Below are 18,300 nucleotides of genomic sequence, written 5' to 3' on the forward strand. Positions count from 1 at the left end.
CCTTGGAGTTTAGAAGAATGAGGGGGGACCTCATAGAAACATTTCGAATGTTGAAAGGCATGGACAGAGTGATGTGGCAAAGTTGTTTCCCATGGTGGGGGAGTCTAGTACGAGAGGACATGACTTGAGGATTGCAGGGCGCCCATTCAGAACGGAGATGCGGAAAATTTTTTTTAGCCAGAGGGTGGTGAATCTGTGGAATTTGTTGCCACGGGTGGCAGTGGAGGCCGAGTCATTGGGTGTATTTAAGGCAGAGATTGATAGGTATCTGAGTAGTCAGGACATCAAAGGTTATGGTGAGAAGGCGGGGGAATGGGACTAAAGGGGAGATTGGATCAGCTCATGATGAAATGGCGGAGCAGACTCGATGGGCCGAATGGCCGACTTCTGCTCCTTTGTCTTATGGTCTATGGTCTAAATTCACATGCCTGTACATTGCAATGGAGTCATAACGCAAAGATTTTTACTCCCTCACGTTGTGGGATGGATGTAAGATTTAAATAAATTCTAAATCCTAAATACATTTGATCTGTATAATTATGTAAAAAAAAATGTAGAGTGGTAAAAACAATTATGGAATGCATGCAAAATTTGATAGGAAATATTATAATAAGGAATAAAAAACATTTGTGCAAATAAATGATTACTTTGTTCACTACAATGGAAACAGTATATGTAAAGAAAAGATGAACTTCAGGAACTTCAAATTGTTAATATCATGAAAGAGAACGTATTGGAACTGGATGTACGAAGCTGTATCCCAAAGTTCAAAAAGTAATGATCTCTGAGAAAGCAGATACATTAGTGATGATCTTCCAAATGTCCTCACTTCTGGAACATTCCCAATTGATTAAATAATAACAAAAATAACATGGTAATTAAAGATAGAAGGAGGGAATAAGAACTGTGGATCAATTGTCAAGATATCTTTTACCAATAAAATCATGGTATCTGCATAAGGGACATTGGAATATGACATTCAAAAAATTGTTAAAGGCAGAATAACATGATTTTCTGAAATGAACGTTGTGTTTGACAAATGTGAAAGAGTTATACTATATAAAACATTGTGGAATAACATAATTAGCTTAGAAACAAGATTTATCAAAGGTCAAAAATCAGGGAGTAGGAATAAATGGATCGTTTTAGCTTGTTAAACTGTTATTGATGGGGCAGCTTGGGGGCTCAATCATGAGCCCTCAGTTGTTCACAGTTTGTATTAAGTGATTTAAAATAGGTGAATAAACATAATTAGTCAAAGGTTGAGAAGGTTTAAAGGTTCATTTATTAACAAAGTATACAACTCTGTAATTCTTCTCCGGGTAGCTATGAAACCAAGAAAGAAAAGAAAAAGTAGCACGATCATCAACCCCCAAATCCTCCCTCCCAGCACAAAAAAGGGAACAAAAATTGAACAGGCGCATCAACCCCCAAATACCCGCTCCCTGCATAAAATAAATCAAAAGGGAACAGGCACATCGATCCCCAAATTCCCCCCCACCAAAAAAATGAGAAAGATAGGGCCAAAAACAAAAAAAACTACATGACTGAAAAAACTTAATAATTTAAAACTAGTTGACAAAATCGGTTGTGGGGAGAATGCAAGGAATACACATTAGGTTATGTAAGTGGGTCAGGGATGCCAACTGAAATATAAACTGGGAAAATACAATATTTATATAAGAGATAGGAGCAGGAGTAGGTCATCTGGCCCTCTGAGCCTGCTCCACTATTTAAAAAGATGAAGGCTGATCTGGCTATTAACTCATCTCCACCTACCTGCCTTTTCCCCATAACCCTTAATTCCCCTACAATACAAAAATCTATTCAACCTTGTCTTAAATATATTTACTGAGGTTGCCTTCACTGGCTTCATTGGGCAGAGAATTCCACAGGTTCACCACTCTCTGGGAAAAACAATACTTCCTCAGTTCCGTCCTAAATCTACTCCCCCAAATCCTGAAGCAATGTCCCATAGTTCTAGTCTCACCTACCAGTGGAAACATCTTCCCTGCCTCTATCTTATCTATCCTTAGAACCATAGAACATTACAGCACAGAAACAGGCCTTTTGGCCCTTCTTGGTTGTGCGGAACCATTTTTCTGCCTAGTCCCACTGACATGCACCTGGATCATAACCCTCCATACACCTCTCATCCATGTATCTGTCCAAGTTTTTCTTAAATGTTAAAGGTGAGCCCGCATTTACCACTTCATCTGGCAGCTCATTCCACACTCCCACCACTCTCTGTGTGAAGAAGCACCCCCCTAATGTTCCCTTTAAACTTTTCCCCGTTCACCCTTAACCCATGTCCTCTGGTTTTTTTTTCTCCCCTAACCTCGGTGGAAAAAGCCTGCTTGCATTCACTCTATACCCATCATAATTTTATATACCTCTATCAAATCTCCCCTTATTCTTCTACGCTCCAGGGAATAAAGTCCTAACCTATTCAACCTTTCTCTAACTCAGTTTCTCAAGTCCTGGCAACATCCTTGTAAGCCTTCATTGCACTCTTTCAACCTTATTAATATTCTTCCTGTAATTTGGTGACTAAGAAGGTTGGCGTCATTCAATGTCTGTAGTGAGATGCTGAAGATGTTCTATAGGTCAGTTGTGGAGAGCGCCCTCTTCTTTGTGGTGGCGTGTTGGGGAGGAAGCATTAAGAAGAGGGACGCCTCACGTCTTAATAAGCTGGTAAGGAAGGCGGGCTCTGTTGTGGGCAAAGTACTGGAGAGTTTAACATCGGTAGCTGAGCGAAGGGCGCTGAGTAGGCTACGGTCAATTATGGATAACTCTGAACATCCTCTACATAGCACCATCCAGAGACAGAGAAGCAGTTTCAGCGACAGGTTACTATCGATGCAATGCTCCTCAGACAGGATGAAGAGGTCAATACTCCCCAATGCCATTAGGCTTTACAATTCTACCGCTAGGACTTAAGAACTTTTTAAAAGCTATTATTAATGCTTTTTGAGACGGTGATTTAGATGCATATCATATTTTTTTACTGAGTTAAGTATTGTATGTAATTAGTTTTGCTACAACAAGTGTATGGGACATTGGAAAAAAGTTGAATTTCCCCATGGGGATGAATAAAGTATCTATCTATCTATCTATCTATCTATCTATCTATCTATCTATCTATCTCTACACCCAATACTCCATATTCAGCCTCACCAATGTCTTATACAACCTCACCATAACATTCCAACTCTTATACTCAATACTTTAATTTATAAAGGCTGATGTACCAAAAGCTCTCTTTACTACCCTATCTACCTGTGACGCCACTTTTGGGGAATTTTGTATCTGTATTCCCAGATCCCTCTGTTCTACTGCACTCCTCAGTGCCCTACCATTTACCTTGTATGTTCTACATTGGTTTTTCCTTCCAAAGTGCAATATCTCACACTTGTCTGTATTAAACTCCATCTGCCATTTTTTAGCCCATTTTACCAACTGGTCCAAATCCCTCTGCAAGCTTTGCAAACCTTCCTCACTGTCCACTACACCTCCAATCTTTGTATCATCAGCAAATTTGCTGATCCAATTTACCACATTATCATCCAGTTCATTGATATAGATGACAAATAACAATGGACCCAGCACTGATCCCTGTGGTGCACCACTAGTCACAGGCCTAAACTCAAGAGAAGCATTTGTCCATTACCACTCTCTGACTTCTCCCATTGAGCCAATGTCTAATCCAATTTACTACCTCACCAAGTATACTTAGCGACTGAATCTTCCTAACTAACCTCCCATGTGGGACCTTGTCAAAGGTCTTACTGAAGTCCATGTAGACAACATCCACTGGCTTCCCTTCATCCACTTTCCTTGTAACCTCCTTGAAAAACTCTTAATAGATTTGTTAAACATGACCTACATGCACAAAGCAGTGTTGACTCTCCCTAATAAGTCCCTGTCTATCCAAATACTTGTAGATCCTATCTCTTAGTACTCCTTCCAATATTTTACCTGCTACCAATGTCAAACTTACCGGCCTATAATTTCCTGGATTACTTTTCGAGCCTTTTTTAAACAACAAACAACATGAGGGATCCTCCAATCCTCTGGCACCTCACCTGTAGATACCGACATTTTAAATATATCTGCCAGGGCCCCTGCAATTTCAACTCTAGTCTCCTTCAAGGTCCAAGGGAATACCCTGTCAGGTCCTGGGGATTTATCTACTCTGATTTGCCTCAAGATAGCAAGCACCTCCTCCTCTTCAATCTGTATAGGTTCCATGACCTCACTACTTGTTTGCCTTATTTCCATTGACTCCATGCCAGTTTCCTTAGTAAATACAGATGCAAAAAACCCATTTAAGATCTCCTGCATTTCTTTTGGTTTCATACATAGCTGACCACTCTGATCTTCAGGTGGACCAGTTTTATCCCTTACTATCCTTTTGCTCTTAATATACCTGTAGAAGCTCTTTGGATTATCCTTCACCTTGACTGTCAAAGCTACCTCATGTCTTCTTTTAGCCCTCCTGATTTCTTTCGTAAGTATTTTTTGCACTTTTTTATACTCCTCAAGTACCTTATTTGCTCCCTGTTTCCTATAGATATGAAATTCCCTTTCATAATTTTATATGTTTCCATAAGATCTCCTCTCATTCTTCTGAATTTATGTACTTTGGTTGGGAAAATAGAGAGACAAAAATAGTTTTAAATTGTGATTACAAGTGAACATTGATGGGCAGATGGATCTTGATTTACTGGTTCATGAAATGCAGAAATTAAGCATACAACAAATGACTAAGAAGGTTAATGATATGCTGGCCATTGAATTTGTGATGGAATCCAAAAGTAATTGTTGTCCGGATTACGTAGATAAGTTTTTAGTGTTGGATCTCGGTAATTTTTGATCCCTGGCCTCTTTTAGGAATCAGGAATGAGCGAGACTCTTTGATTTTCACGATCATTTCTTCATACTCGAGATAACAAAAATTCTTCGGATAGAAATAATCCAGATAATAGGCTACATAATTAAAACAATTATAACACAAATATAATGTACACCAGTCAATTTAAAAATGAAATGATATATGTAACTGCTGGACCACCTGTTGCCAGTAAGTGGGAATGAACTACCACATACTGTGAAAATACATGAGTTTGTTAAAGATACAAATTGTTAAAAATGCAAATTATGTCAAAAAAAAACTATGATTAAAACTATGATTTTTAGTCTTGCATTAATTCAACTAATAAAAACAATCGATTTCAACAATAGGATTGTGAGAGTCAAAGACAGAGTAGACAGTCTAAGTTTAAAATGTCTCTTATAAAGGGCATGAACTTAAACTTGCTCTGTAGTTCAAAGAAAATCTATAGGGCAACTATTTTACTCTGAGAATGGTGGGTGCCTGGAATGTGCTGTCAGCAAGTCAAGTCAAGTCACTTTTTATTGTCATTTCGACCATAGCTGCTGGTACAGTACATATTAAAAACGAGACAACGTTTTTCAGGACCATGGTGTTACATGACACAGTATAAAAACTAGACTGAACTACGTAAAGAAACAACACAGAAAAAATCTACACTAGACTACAGACCTACCCAGGACTGCATAAAGTGCACAAAACAGTGCAGGCATTGCAATAAATAATGAACAAGACAATAGGGCAGTAAGGTGTCAGTCCAGGCTCTGGGTATTGAGGAATCTGATAGCTTGAGGGAAGAAACTGTTACCTAGTCTGGTTGTGAGAGCTCGAATGCTTCAGTGCCTTTTCCCAGAGTTTGTATGAGGGGTGCATGTGGTCCTTCATAATGCTGTTTGCTTTGCGGATGCAGTGTGTAGTGTAAATATCCGAGATGGCAGGAAGAGAGACCCTGATGATCTTCTCAGCTGACCTCACTATCCGCTGCAGGGTCTTGCGATCCGAGATGTTGCAATTTCCGAACCAGGCAGTGATGCAGCTGCTCAGGATGCTCTCAATACAACCCCTGTAGAATGTGATGAGGATGGGGGGGTGAGAGATGGACTTTCCTCAGCCTTCGCAGAAAGTAGAAACGCTGCTGGGCTTTCTTTGCTATGGAGCTAGTGTTGAGGGACCAGGTGAGATTCTCCGCCAGGTGAACATCAAGAAATTTACTGCTCTTAACGATCTCTACCGAGGAGCCATCGATGTTCATCGGGGAGTGGTCACTCCGTGCCCTCCTGAAGTCAACAACCATCTCTTTTGTCTTGTTCACATTCCGAGAGTTGTTGGCTCTGCACCAGTCTGTTAGCTGCTGCACCTCCTCTCTGTAAGCTGACTCTTCGTTCTTGCTGATGAGACCCACCACGGTTGTGTCATCGGCGAACTTGATGATGTGGTTTGATCTGTGTGTTACAGCACAGTCATGTGCTGCAGTGGTTGTAGAAGTAAATATGACAGAGCTGTTTAAGAGGCTCTTAGATAGACAAATGTATCTGCAGAGAATAGAAAGATGTAGACATTTTGGAGGCAGAAGGGATTAGCTTAGTTGCAAGTTTAATTATATCGGCACAATGTTGTGGGCAAAAGGTCCTGTGCCTGTATTGTATGGTTCTACAGGGTATTCAGGGTTATTATTATTATTACTATTATTCAGGGTTTTGGTGAGTCTTCATTTAGAAAACTGGGTGCTATTTTTTTTTTTAATTTTTTTATTAGTTTTTCAAAACATTTTACAAAATTAAAAACCCCAAATCCCAATGAGGATCATTAATACAGAGCAAGGTTAAGCATACAATAACAATATGCTACAGAGGAAGAGAATTTAACAAAAAAGCACGTAAATTAAAGACAAGTGAGCTTAGTGTCCTCCCCAAACCCCACAACACAAGAAAAAAAAACAACAATTCCAGACCAACCACCACACAATATAGAGAGTATAAGTCCGGACAGTCAAACTCCCAGACTGTGAATACACTTAGCAACAGAGGATAATAATGCCTACTACCAGAAAAAAAAAGGGAGCTGAAAGCAAGGGACCGAAAAGAAAAAAAAACCCTAGTCAAGAGGAAGGTTATGAAAGTACTCGATAAAAGGCCCCCAGATCTTATGGAACTTTAAATCCGAATTGAGAACTGAATAATGAATTTTTTCGAGGTCCAAGCAGGCCATAATGTCGTTAAGCCATTGCGCATGAGTGGGCGGGGCAACATCTCTCCATCTAAGGAGGATCAAGCGTCTCGCCAGGAGAGAGGCAAAGGATAGTATTTGGCATTCGGTCGGACCCAGACATAAATCTGTCTCGCCCCAAAAACCGAACAGAGCAATTAAGGGGTTAGGTTCTAGGTGCTGATTCAGAATACCCGATAGTGTAGTGAAGACATCTTTCCAAAATTTCTCCAAGCTAGGACAGAGCCAGTACATATGGATGAGAGAGGCCACGCCCCTCTTGCATTTATCACAGAGCGGACTAATGCCAGGGTAGAATCGAGATAGTTTAGATTTAGACATATGGGCTCTATGAACAATCTTAAACTGTAAGAGACAATGGCGAGCACAAAGAGAGGTTGAGTTAACCGATTTGAGAACTGAGTCCCAGCTCTCCTCGGATAAGGAGATATTTAAATCCTGCTCCCAGGCCATTTTAATTTTATCCACAGGGGCCCGTCGTAAGGCTGCTAGTTTATCTTGGATAATTGAAATTAAACCTTTACCTAGTGGATTAATGGAGAGAAATAGGTCCATAGCATTTTTCGCAGGCATTTCAGGAAAGTTAGGAATTAAAGGAGCAGTAAAGTGTCGGATTTGGAGATATCTGAAAAAGTGAGCGTTAGGCAGGTTGAACTTAACAGAGAGCTGTTGAAATGAAGCGAAGCGGTTATCAATGAAGAGATCTTCAAAATGTCTAATGCCCTTCCTGTACCAAACATGGAATGCTGAATCGAACGTGGTAGGTAAAAAAAGGTGATTATGTGCGACAGGGCTAGAAATGGAAAACCCCTGGAAACCATAGCATTTCCTGAACTGAGCCCATATACGCAAAGTGTGTCTAACCAGAGGATTAGCTATTGATCTGGGCAGACTACTAGGGAGTGCAGAGCCAAGAAGTGCAGATATAGATAATTCTTTAGTGGAGCTCAACTCCATTGCCACCCAGTTAGGGCACTCAGGTTGACCGTGGAAGAAAGACCAGAAGGCAGCACAACGTATATTAGCTGCCCAGTAATATAAGCGAAAGTTAGGTAAAGCCATGCCACCCTCTTTTTTAGATTTTTGGAGGTGGATTTTATTAATTCTAGAGCGCTTATTCTGCCACAGATATGACAAAATAATAGAGTCTAAGGAATCAAAAAAAGATTTAGGAATAAAAATTGGGATAGATTGAAATAAGTATAAGAATTTGGGGAGAACATACATTTTGACAACATTGATACGACCTACCAAGGACATAGATAGAGGTGACCATTGTACCAGACTCTGTTTTGTAGCATATGAAAGATTGACAAAGTTTTCACGAAAGAGATCTTTAAACTTCCTTGTGACTGTAATTCCAAGATAAGTAAATTGATTATGGACTACTTTAAAAGGGAGATCACAAAATATTAGTTCTTGTGCTTCTTTATTAATTGGGAAAAGTTCACTCTTATGTAAGTTGAGTTTATAGCCAGAGATCTGGCTAAACTGGTCAAGAAGTGAAAACATTAGAGGTAAGGATGTAGACGGATATGAGAGAAAGAGTAGTAGGTCATCAGCATAGAGAGAGACTTTATGCTCAACACCCCCTCTCCAAATCCCGGTCAGTTCAGGACATTTTCGAAATGCTATCGCCAGAGGTTCTATAGCCAAATCAAAGAGAAAGGGACTTAAGGGGCATCCCTGACGGGTGCCACGTTTGAGATTGAATACTTGGGATTTCTGAAAGTTAGTTAGAACAGAAGCAGTAGGACACAGGTACAGCAATTGGATCCAAGAGATGAAACTTTGGCCGAGGTCAAATTTTTCTAAGACTGCAAAAAGGTAGTTCCACTCTATACAATCAAATGCTTTCTCCGCATCAAGGGAGATAACACATTCAGGAGTCCCAGTTGGAACTGAGTATAAAATATTAAATAGACGCCGAATGTTAAAAAAAGGGAGACGGTTTTTAATAAAGCCTGTTTGGTCATCAGAGATAATGGAGGGAATAACGGTTTCTAATCTATGAGCCAACACTTTAGCTAAGATCTTTACATCAACATTGAGCAGAGAGATCGGCCTGTACGAGGAACACTCTGTTGGGTCTTTGCCCTTTTTTAAAAGAAGAATAATAGATGCCTCATTGAAAGAGGGTGGCAATTTGCCGTAATTAAATGAGTCAGATAATACTGAAAGTAACTGAGGAGAAAGAAGTGAGGAGAATGATTTATAAAATTCCACAGGGAACCCATCAGGTCCAGGAGATTTCCCTGAGGACAGTGCAGAAATTGCAAAAGATATTTCTTCTAGTGATATAGGCGCATTAAGTTTGGCTTTGAAATCAGATGAAAGTGAGGGGATATTTAGATTCTGTAAAAATTGATCCACAGAGATATTGTCATTCAGGGATTCAGAGGAATAAAGCCGAGAATAAAAATTTTTAAATGCATCATTAATTTCTAAATGATCCGATGTAAAGTCTCCGTTCTCCTTCCGGATCTTTGTAATATGTTGTTTGGCTTTAGAACGCCTCAGCTGATTGGCTAGGAATTTACCAGGCTTATCCCCATGAATGTAAAAACGGCTCTTGCTTTCGAGAAGTTGACGTTCGACAGGTTGGGTGGACAGAAGGTTAAATTTAGTTTGGAGTTCAACGCGCTTCTTGTATAATTCAGGGTTCTTAGTTTGGGCATATAATTGATCCACATCTTTAATCTGGTTAATGAGGTCTGCTCGATCTGCACGGGATCTTCTATTGAGATTTGCTGTGTAAGAGATTATTTGACCCCTCAAATATGCTTTCATGGCATCCCAGACAATCTGGGATGGCACTTCAGGTGATGTATTAGTGTTAAAATAGAAGGTTATCTGGTCTTTAATAAATTTTACGAAATCATCATCCGATAATAAAGTTGAATCGAACCGCCAGTGTTTGTTCCTCTGAGGGAGACCGGGAAAGTTCAGAGAGAGGGTAATTGGGGCATGGTCAGAAATCAGTATACTCTGATAGTCACAAGTGTGGGCAAATGGGATAAGTTGGTTATCGAGTAGGAAATGGTCAATTCTAGTGAAGGTATGGTGAACATGTGAGAAAAAGGAATAATCTCTCTCCGTAGGATGGAGGAAACGCCATATATCAGAGATACCAAAATTAGAGAGAAACGACTGAATAGCTAAGGCAGATTTGGTAGGTGGTCTGGTAACAGAGGACGATCGGTCCAGTTTAGGATCCAACCAACAGTTAAAGTCACCACCCAATATAAGAGAGTATGAGTTTAAGTCTGGTAGTGAGGAAAAAAACCGTTCAAAAAAGTTAACATCATCAAAGTTGGGGGCATACAGGTTTGCTAGTGCAACTTTAGTGTTATATAGTTTACCAGAAACAATAATAAAACGGCCATTTGTGTCCGATATTTTATTATGGAGTTCAAAAGGAATATTTGAGTTAATAAGAATGGAGACTCCCCTAGCTTTAGCGGCAAAGGATGAATGAAAATGCTGACCCGCCCACTTGGACAGAAGCCGGGAGTTATCGAAACAACGAATATGAGTTTCTTGGAGGAAAGCAATGTCAGCTTTGAGTTGTTTAATATGTGAGAATACCTTCCTCCTTTTAACAGGGTGGTTCAGTCCCTTTACATTCCAGCTCACAAATTTAAGTGCACTAGCCATTATCAATTACTAATGCATAAAAGGCAGCAGGCATATAAAAAATCAAGCGGTACAATAGCAGTCTGGGAGCAGAGATGTAAACATAGATTCGTAAGGTCAAAATATAAACATGTCCTAAACAAAAAAGAAATGTTGGAACTGGAAAATGCACCCCACCCACACAACCCAAAACTAGACGGCTACCAAAACAAGTAGCTAGCTCTACCAAAAAAATTAACCCAAATACAACTTCCAGATCTGTGTCATTGACAGCAGTTCCGTATAAATGCTATAACAAACAGTAACTAGTTTATGCACTAGAAAACATAACTACAGATTAGAACACCTTCTGCCGAGATATACAACTTAATACAGAGAAAATCGGAAGAAAACCAAAACTAACCTACCCGCGAAATATTATAGAAGGGAAAAAAAAAGGTAAGAAGGAAAAAGAAAAAAAGAGGAAGGGGAAAATTATAAATTCAAGACGAATATTTATCAACCTTTTACCGAGAAGGGAGAAAAAAACATTCAGAGAATGGAAAAAAAAGGGGGTGAAGAAAAGAAAAAGATAAAATAAATAAGTATTTAAAACAGAGGAAAAATAAATCAGCAGTTGAACTGTGAACCGACAAACAGGGAGGCCTTCACTAAAGACTTCAAACCTCCAAAACAAGTTAAACTGGGTGCTATTTTGATCTCTTTTCCTCTGAGCCTTAGTTAATTCATAAGATTGATTCCTGGGATGAGTGAACTTAAAACTATAGTTTGATAATGTTTGGATGATATTCTCTCGGGTTTATAAGAATGCAAGATGTTCTCAGGGAAGTGAATGGAAGACTAAAGAAAACCCCAAGGCATCCTACAAGTATGTGAAGAGCAAGAGGATAAGTCGTGAGAGAATAGGACCAATCAAGTGTGGCAGTGGAAAAGTATGTATTGAAGCGAAGGAGATGGCAAAGGCACTTAATGAATACTTTGCTTCAGTATTCACTACGGGAAAGGATCTTGGCGATTGTAGGGGTGACTTGCAGCGGACTGAAAAGCTTGAGTGTGTAGATATTAAGGAAGAGGATGTGCTGAAGCTTTTGGAAAGCATCAAGTTGGATAAGTCACCGGGACTGGATGGGATGTACCCTAGGCTACTGTGGGAAGCAAGGGAGGAGATTGCTGAACCTCTGGTGATGATCTTTGAACCATCATCGGGGACGGGAGAGGTTCCAGAGGATTGAAGGGTTGTAGATGTTTTTCTCTTATTCAGGAAAGGGAGTAGGGATAGTCCAGGAAATTATAGACCATTGAGTCTTATTTTAGTGGTTGGTAAGTTGATGGAGAAGATCCTGAGAGGTAGGATTTATGAACATTTTGGAGAGGCATAATATGATTAGGAATAGTCAGCATGGCTTTGTCAAAGGCAGGTCATGCTTTAAGAGCCTGATTGAATTTTTTGAGGAAGTGACTAAACACATTGATGAAGGTAGAGCTGTATATAGATTTTAGTAAGGCATTTGATAAGATATCTTGTGCAAGGCTAATTGAGAAAGTAAGGAGGCATGGGATCCAAGGGGACATTGCTTTGTGGATCCAGAACTGGCTTGCCCACAGAAGGCAAAGAGTGGTTGTAGATGGGTTATATTCTGCATGGAGGCCGGTGACTGGTGATGTGTCTCAGGGATCTGTTCTGGGACCACTACTCTTTGTGATTTTTATAAATGACCTGGATGAGGAAGTGAAGGGATGAGTTAGTAAGTTTGCTGATGACACAAAGGTTGGAGGTGTTGTGGATAGTGTGGAGTGCTGTCAGAGGTTACAGTGGGAGATTGATAGGATGCAAAACTGGGCTGAGAAGTGGCAGATGGAGTTCAACCCAGAAAAGTGTGAAGTGGTTCATTTTGGTAGGTCAAATATGATGGCAGAATATAGCATTAATGGCAAGACTCTTGGCAGTGGGGAGGATCAGAGGGATCTTGGGGTCCAAGTCCATAGGACACTCAAAGCTGCTACGCAGGTTGACTCTGGTTAAGAAAGCATACGGTGCATTGGCCTTCATCAATCGTGTGATTGAATTTAGGAGCTGATCAGACCGCACTTAGAGTACTGCGCTCATTTCTGGTCGCCTCACTATAGGAAGAATGTAGAAGCTATAGAAAGGGTGCAGAGGAGATTTACAAGGATCACACACAAAATGCTGGTGGAACGCAGCAGACCAGGCAGCATCTATAGGAAGAAGTATAGTTGATGTTTTGGGCCGAGACCCTTTGCCAGGACTAACTGAAAGAAGAGATAGTAAGAGATTTGGAAATGGGAGGGGGAGATCCGAAATAATAGGAGAAGACAGGAGGGAGAAGGGTGAAGCGAAGAGCTGTAAAGGTGATTGGCAAAAGGGATACAGAGCTGCAGAAGGGAAAGGATCATGGGACGAGAGGCCTAGGGAGAAAGAAAGGGGGAGGGGAGCACCAGAGGGAGATGGGGATCAGGCAAGGAGTGATTGTGAGATGGACAGAGAGAAAAGAGAGAGAGAGAGAGAGAGAGAGAAAAGGGAGGGGGAAATAATAAATAAGGGATGGAGTAAGAAGGGGAGGGAATTTATTTATTTATTATTATACCTTCCCACCTCTTTTTTTCTTCTTTTCTCTCTCTCTTTCTTTCTAAGGCCTAACATTGTCGTGGTTTCTCATGCCCCACAAACGACCAGGAGACGCAGAAGATTCTTCAAGAAGGGTTAAACTTTAATTTGCAAATCAAAGCTGAGACAGTCATTGAGCTAGTCGCTGATTGCCCACTGATCCTTGTACATAGCATTTTTTATAGCAATCTCCTGGTTTAGTTGCATTAGCATGTACAATCGGTCTATAGTTGCGTATCACAAATACATCCGCCACTATTGTTTCTACCCATTGACTTAATCATGTTCTAATCTACACCCCATTATCTTCTACATTCTTAAGATTTCATTCTCCTACTAAATTGGATACATGCATAGCAAATAGCAAACTCAAAGCTGACTACATAGTTTTGGTTACACAGCAAACAATGCAACTTTTATACTCCAATAACATCGGCATTAGAGAGAGATCACTGGATTATCAGGTGCAGCAGGGGTCTTCACAGCGTAGTTATATTCTCCCTTTCAAAGCAGTTCATCTGGCAGAGAAGCATCACTGCCATTCATGCTATTGGGCTTCGCTTTGTAGGAAGTAATGTCTTACAAACCCTGCCAGAGTTGTCGTACATCCGAAGTCACCTCCAACCTCATTCAAAATTGTCTCTTTACCCTAGAAATAGCCCTTCGCAAATCATGCCTGCTTTTCTGGTATGGGCCTGGGTTGCCAGATTTGAATGCCACAGATCTAGCCTTCAGCAGACAACGTACCTCCTAGTTTATCCACGGCTTTTGGTTTAGGAATGTACACTAAGTCTTCGTAGGCACACATTCATCCACACAGGTTTTAATGAAGTCGGTAACAACTGCAGCATATTCATCCATATTCGAAGATGAATCCCTGAATACAGTCTTGTCCACCGATTCAAAGAAGTCCTGTAGACACTCCTGTGCGTACCTTGTCCATACCTCTTGATGTTCACTACTGGTGCTGCAGTCTTCAGTCTCTGCCTATACTCAAGGAGTAGAAGTACAGGTGATCAGACTCCCTGAAGTGAGGGCGTGGTATAGCTTCAACGAAGAGTCAAGTCAACTCAAGTCACTTTTATTGTCATTTTGACCATAACTGCTGGTACAGTGCATAGTAAAAATGAGACAATGTTTTTCAGGACCATGGTGTTACATGACACAGTACAAAAACTAGACTGAACTACGTGAAAAAATACAAAACAGAGAAAACTACTCTAGTCTACAGACCTACACAGGACTACATAAAGTGCACAAAAACAGTGCAGGCATTACAATAAATAATAAACAGGACAGTAGGGCAAGGTGTCAGTCCAGGCTCTGGGTATTGAGGAGTCTGATAGCTTGGGGGAAGAAACTGTTACATAGTCTTGGTCTTGAGAGCCCGAATGCTTCGGAGCCTTTTCCCAGATGGCAGGAGGGAGAAGAGATTGTATGAGGGATGCATGGGGTCCTTCATAATGCTGTTTCCTTTGTGGATGCAGCGTGTAGTGTAAATGTCCATAATGGCAGGAAGAGAGACCCTTATGATCTTCTCAGCTGACCTCACCATCCGCTGCAGGGTCTTGCGATCTGAGATGGTGCAATTTCCGAACCAGGCAGTGATGCAGCTGCTCAGGATGCTCTCAATACAACCCCTGTAGAATGTGATGAGGATGGGGGGTGGGAGATGGACTTTCCTCAGCCTTCGCAGAAAGTAGAGACGCTGCTGGGCTTTCTTTGCTATGGAGCTGGTGTTGAGGGACCAGGTGAGATTCTCCGTCAGGTGAACACCAAGGAAGAGTGCTTTCAGTCAGAGAAGTGAAAGGAAAACACTATGTTAAGTTTTTTTTTCTGCTTCCTTTCTTTACATCTGCTCAGCTAGGATAGTAGAGATGCCAGGCAGGATAGTGGAATGCCCCTCTTGAGGGATGTAGGAAGGCAGGGAGACCTCCAGTGTCCCTGACGACTACAGCCACGAGAAGTGCATTCAGCTGCAGCTTCTAACACTCCACATTAAGAAGTTGGAGCTGGAACTGGATGAACTCCAGATCATTTGGAAGACTGAAGGGGTGATAGACAGGACATATAGAGAGGTAGTTACACCCACGGTGTAGGACACAGGAAACTGAGTTACTGTCAAGAAGGGGAAAGGTGTTAAGGAGCCAGTGTAGAGTACCACTGTGACCATCCCCTCAACAGCAGATATATCACTTTGGATACTGTTAGGAAATTGACCTATTAGAGGAAAGTCACAGTGGCTGGGTCTCTGGTATTGAGTCCAGCTTTGCGACTCAGAAGGGAAGGGAAGAGAAGAGGCACGTTGTGGTGAAAGGAGATTCGTTAGAGGAAAGGACAGGAGGTTCTGTGGGCGAGAACAGGATTCCCAGATGGTGTGTTGCCTCTTGGGTGCCAGGGTCTCAGACTGAGTCCTCAGCATTCTTAAGTGGGAGGGTGAACAGCCAGAGGTCATGGTCCATGTACGTACCAATGACATGACTAGGATGAGTGACAAGTTTCTGCATGGGAGTTCAGGGAGTTGAGTGCTAAGCTAAAGGGCAGGACCTCTAGGGTTGTGATATCAGGATTGCTAACCATGCCACATGCTAGTGAGGCCAGAACTAGGAAGATTATATAGTTTAATACATGGCTAAAGAGTTGGTGTAGGAGCGAGTGCATAAGATTTTTGGATCATTAGGCTCTCTTCCAGGGAAGGTCGGACCAGTACAGAAGGGACAGTTTGTACCTGAACTGGAGGGGGAGTATTACCCTAGTTTGTTACTGCTGTACGGTGGGGTTTAAACTAGAGTTGCAGGGGGATGAGAACCAGAGTGCCAGAAGAGTTGGTGGAGAGGTTGTGGAGGCAGATGTTGGTAAGACCTCAGGCAAAGTCAGGAATCAACATGTGACTAGTGTCCTGAGCTGTGTATATTTCAGTGCCAGAAGTATCGTAGGAAATGCAGATGAGGTAGCTAGTTTACAAACAGAGGCAACGTGTATTGAGGAAAGGCTGTTGATAGGACAAAATTGCAGTCAACAGGATAAGATCCAACGTAAAAGGTGGTCAAAATAAAAAAGGGTGAATACAGGACTGATTGTGCGCGATATACAGAATAAGGTAGGTAAACTTATAGCACAGTTGCAGATTGGCATGTATGATGTTGTAGACATCACTGAATCAAGGCTGAAAGAAGATTATATTTGGAGCTTAATGTCCAAGAATACACATTGTATTGAAAGGACGGGCAAGAAGGTCGAGGGGATGGTGTTGCTCTGTTGCTAAGAAATAAAATAAAATAATTAGAAAGAGGTGACATAGGGTCAGAAGGTGTTGAATCATTGTGGTTAGAGCTAAGGTACTCATTCATCAACCGTGGGATTGAGTTCAAGAGGTAATGTTACAGCTATATAAGACCCCATTTGGAGTACTGTGTTCAGTTTTAGTCACCTCACTACAGGAAGGATGTGGATACTCTAAGAGAGAGTGTAGAGGAGATTTACAAGGATGTTGCCTGGATTGGAGGGCGTACCTTATGAGAATAGGTTGAGTGAACTTGGCCTTTTCTCCTTGGAGCAATGGAGAATGAGAGGTGACCTGATAGAGGTGTGTAAGATTATGAGGGGCATTGGTCGTGTGGATAGCCAGAGGCTTTTTCCCAGGGCTGAAATGACTAACACGAGGGAGCATAGTTTTAAGGTGCTTGGAAATAGGTACCGAGGGGATGATAGGGGTAGGTTTTTCACACAGAGATTGGCGGGTGCGTGGAATGCAGTGCTGGTGGCAGTGTTGGAAGTGGATACAATAGGGTCTTCTAAGAATCTCTTAGATAGCTACATGGAGCTTAGAAAAATAGAGGACTATGCGCTAGGGAAATTCTAGGCAGTCTGTAGAGTAGGTTACTTGGCACAACATTTTGGGCCCAAGGGCCAGTAATGTGCTGTAAATTTGTTTGTTCTATGAGCTGCAAGGGCATAAAGACCCTAATGGGAGTTGTGTACAGACCCCTAAGCAGTAGTAAGGATATGTTCTACAAATTAGAATGGGAAATAGAAAGTGCATGCCAAAAGGGCAATGTTACAATTCTCATAGGGGATTTTGATATGCTGGTAGAGTGGGAATATCAGGTTAGTGCTGGATTCCAAGAGAGGGAATTTATAGAATGCCTACGAGATGGCTTTTTAGAACAGCTCATGGTTGAGCCCACTAGGGGATCAGCTATTCTGGATTGAGTGTTGTGCAATAAACCAGAATTGATTAGAGTGCTCAAGGTAAGGGAATCCTTAGGGGCAACTGATCATAATATGATTGAATTCACCCTGAAATTTGGGAAGAAGAAGCTAACATCAGAAGTATCAATTTTATAGTGAAGTAAAGGGAATTACAGAGGCATGAGAAAGCAGTTGACCAGAATTGATTGGAAAAGAACACTGGCAGGGATGATGGCAGAGCAGCAAAAGCTGGAATTTCTGGAAGCAATTCTGAAGGCACATGGTATATACATCTCAAAGAGGAAGAAATATTATAAAAGCAAGATGACACAAGGGTGGCTAACAAGGGAAGTCAAAGCGAACATAAAAGCCAAAGAGAGGGCATATCATATCAAAAAGTAGTGAGAAGTTAGAGGATTGGGAAGCTTTTAAAAACAAACAGAAGGCAACTAAAAAAGTAGTTAAGACGGTAAAGATGGAATACAAACATAAATTAGCCAATAATATTAAAGAGAATGCCAACAGTTTCTTCAGGTACATAAAGTGTAAAACAGAGGTGAAAGTGAATATCTTACTGCCAGAAAACGATTCTGGAGAGGTAGTAAAGGAGGACAAGGAAATGGCGGATGTACTGAGTAAGTATTTTACATCTGTCTTCACTGTGGAAAGCACTTGTAGTATGGAGAAAGTTCCAGATGTCAAGGGTCATGAAGTTTGTGAAGTTACC

The 18,300-nt window shown here is 41.1% G+C and overlaps 1 protein-coding gene across 2 annotated transcripts in view; it reads left to right on the plus strand.

Annotated features, from left to right (window-relative positions):
- The window catches only part of ift172 (intraflagellar transport 172), a 184,771-nt gene that overhangs the window by 5,088 nt on the left and 161,383 nt on the right, over positions 1–18,300 (plus strand). The window lies entirely within an intron of this gene.

The sequence above is a fragment of the Hemitrygon akajei genome, chromosome 9, assembly GCF_048418815.1.
Source record: "Hemitrygon akajei chromosome 9, sHemAka1.3, whole genome shotgun sequence".
Classification (NCBI taxonomy): Eukaryota; Metazoa; Chordata; class Chondrichthyes; order Myliobatiformes; family Dasyatidae; genus Hemitrygon; species Hemitrygon akajei.